The sequence below is a fragment of the Lactuca virosa genome, chromosome 1 (assembly GCF_052849685.1).
Source record: "Lactuca virosa cultivar CGN04683 chromosome 1, Lactuca_virosa_CGN04683_v6, whole genome shotgun sequence".
NCBI classification, from domain to species: domain Eukaryota; kingdom Viridiplantae; phylum Streptophyta; class Magnoliopsida; order Asterales; family Asteraceae; genus Lactuca; species Lactuca virosa.
This window is the reverse complement of record NC_136426.1, coordinates 7,045,149-7,048,406: the sequence shown is the minus strand read 5'-3', so window position 1 is coordinate 7,048,406 and position 3,258 is coordinate 7,045,149. Positions and strand designations below refer to the sequence as shown.

General features: G+C 34.2%; 1 pseudogene; it reads right to left on the bottom strand.

Annotated features, from left to right (window-relative positions):
- Window positions 1–1,493: 1,493 nt before the first annotated feature.
- Window positions 1,494–2,080, bottom strand: LOC145110963 (WD-40 repeat-containing protein MSI5 pseudogene; annotated as a pseudogene).
- Window positions 2,081–3,258: the final 1,178 nt, after the last annotated feature.

Here is a 3,258-nt window from a genome sequence, read left to right as displayed (position 1 = left end):
GCAGCATGGTCACCTGCAATTGGAAAAATGAAATTTAACGAATGCTTCATCAACTCTTTGGCAAGAATGCTTCATTAACAAAGAACACTTGCACAAAATGCATGTGTGCATATAGACGTAATTCATATGTGATTCACTTGTGATTTACATGTGAATCACATGTAATTCACTTGTGATTTACATGTGAATCACATGTAATTGATATGTGATTCACTTGTGATTTACATGTGAATTACATGTGATTAATATGTGAATTGCATGTGATTTACATGTGAATCACATATAACACATATGTGATTTACTTGTGAATCATATGTAACTCATATGTGATTTACATGTGAATCACATGTAATTCATATGTGAATTACATGTGAATAAAATCTAATTCATATATGAATTACATGTGATTCATATGTGAATAACATGTGATTAATAATACACTGTACCATAACGATTCACATTACTAATAACATGTGATTAATAATGTGAATAACTGTAGATTCATAACGATTTTTTTTAAATAAAAGGGGAAATGATTTTTTATTACCTGTCCAAATTTCTAAAACCAGATCACCAATATAAAGAAAAACATTGGTAATTGATAAAAAGGGCATTCCATACCTTAGCCTGAAAGAGTAGCATCCATCAAAGCACGCATTCATGCATAACAACACAACAATGCATTATTAGTTAAGAAGACTTTTATTTCAATTCTAAATCAATTTATATAAATTTGTTTTAAAAAGTAAAAGACTTACAAGATCAAATGTGTTCTCACGTGGCTTATCTGATAGGATTTCAAGAGGCAGAAGTGGGGTTGAATATGCTTCCCGCTACAGTAAAAAAGATTGTAAGACTAAACACATAATATAATATATATTTATAAATTATAATAATAAAATAACTTCATATTTCCATGAATCAAACCTGTAGTGCAGCCTTTGTGGGGACACAGAATGTAATAACAACAGGTGTGCTGTAAAAGACAATTTTTACTGTTGACTCTAGCTCAAAAGAGTGTGATAGAATAGCACCACTGAAAATATGACAGGTAATTATTGTGAGAATGAATTAAAGAAAAGAAAACATCAATTCAAGAATATGATTATGTGATACATACACATCACCTGCCACCATCATCACCTGCTATACATGCATGTGTACACAAAGTACATCAACATTGTGGTTTGTAAAAATGTGAACGGGTGATCCAATCCCATTAGAAGTAAGGTTTCGACGATCAAACAAACGAACAGTGTTATCAGCAGACCTAAAATATTAAAAATCATAATAATTTTTTTTTAAAAAGAATTAAGTAAAAGTAGGAGAATATATAGAGATAATATGATGTGATTTACCCAGTCAAAATGAAATTTTCATCAATTGGGTTCCAATCAACACAATGGAGATCGGCATTGTGAGCTTTTTCCACCTGCAAACCATCATACATATAACAAAATACATTTTATAAACAAGAGACTTTTCAAACTTTATTATCCAAAATGAAAAATTAAAGTCACCTTAACAACTGGAGAAGATCCAGCTCTTGCATCCCATAGAATAAGACAAGAATCATCACCAACACTACAAAATTCTTGTGCACTGTTATTCATAACAAAAACTTCCAGTTAGTAAATCAAAAATTGTCATCATCATCATCACTATAAATATAAGATAGAAAAAGATCATGTTAGATCATTTACCTAGAGGGGCAAAATTGTACATCCTCAACAGTATCTTGATTCCCTTGAAAGATACACCTTGCTTTAATTTTAGGGCTCTCAGTAACTTTATCTTCAGTCTTTGGGCTTTTGCCACCATTAGATCCAGGAGACTTTGTTGCCCTTGAATCTGTTGCTAAAGTGGAAATATGATCTTGAATACTCCACAAAACAACTGACTTGTCCTTACCTACCAACTAAAAAAAATAGTTTCGGTAATTAAATAAAAGAAATAAAAAATATTCCATTTCCAAAATCTCTAAAAAGCATGGTTTTGACTTTTGAAATAGATCACATCCAGATAGCACAAAGGGTTCACTTTTTGCACATAGCAAGAGCAAATTCTGCATTTTCTTCATGACCAGTTAATATCTGAAAGTTTTTTTAAGGGTATAAAAGGAATTAACTTTAAATAAAATTATACACATCTAGATGAAAAAGAACACCCACAACATCATAATGCATATCACAATAAAGAGAAATGAAAGAGGGAAGTGAAAAGGTAGTGTAATTGTGTGGTGTGATTGAGGTTAGAATTTCACAACTATTTATGAATCTCTTAGATCATTAAAGTGATATTATGTTTGTTTTAAAATTTACATTCCCACTTGTATTTGACAGGAAGGGTGGTGTGATAGTGTTGGATCTGTTGAACAAATTCAAGCAAAGTTGATAAAGAGACAGGAGGCTGCTGCTAAACGTGAGAGAGCCATGGCGTATGCTCTTGCTCATCAGGTATACCAAAATTTCAATTCCAAGAATTTCTTTCTTGCTAAAATGACTGAAATACCCTTGTAATGCAGTTCTAAATACCAAAATTGAATAATCACACGAACGATCGATGAACAAAAAAATTGTAATGGCCGGCAGATGCGATCCAGATAAAGGAATAAAGGACTGAACTACAAGGAGGAAGAAAACTGGATACCTGATCACCGTTGTTGCCAACACCGTTGTTGCCAGCAAGATAATCTGTTTCGGTGGTGGTGAGGGAAGAAGGTAAGAGAGAGTGTCCATGGGTTTCTCAGTTACTATCGCCGATCGAAGCACCTATATTCCTCAAATGTCCAACTTCAGGACTTTTTGCCTGGATCGAAGCACCTCCTCTTCTTTACCATCCAATTCCACCATAACTGCATCCAAATCAGTGGTGATTAAGGTCGATCGTCAATCATTAATGTGTGCGTCGACTTTGATGCTCATTGTAGTGGTAGATTTGGCGGAAATCGGCGGCAGAGCGATTGTGTATGGAGAGATTCAACGGAAGCAGGCAGGCGATTGACTGAGAGAGAGAAAGAGCTTCGACTTTCACCTTCCTCGATTCAATGAATAAGAGAGATAGTAGACGGAGGAGACCATTGATAAATCGGACATTAGTTATGGATCGGGGAACGAACGCCGATGAAGCTATGAGAGAAATAGGGACGAAGAGACGATCGGGGGATTTGTGAGAGAAATATAGCATCGATTGATTTGGGGGAATGATTTTCAGTACCATAAATGCCCTTAGATTAATTTAAGTATCATACCCCCGTGT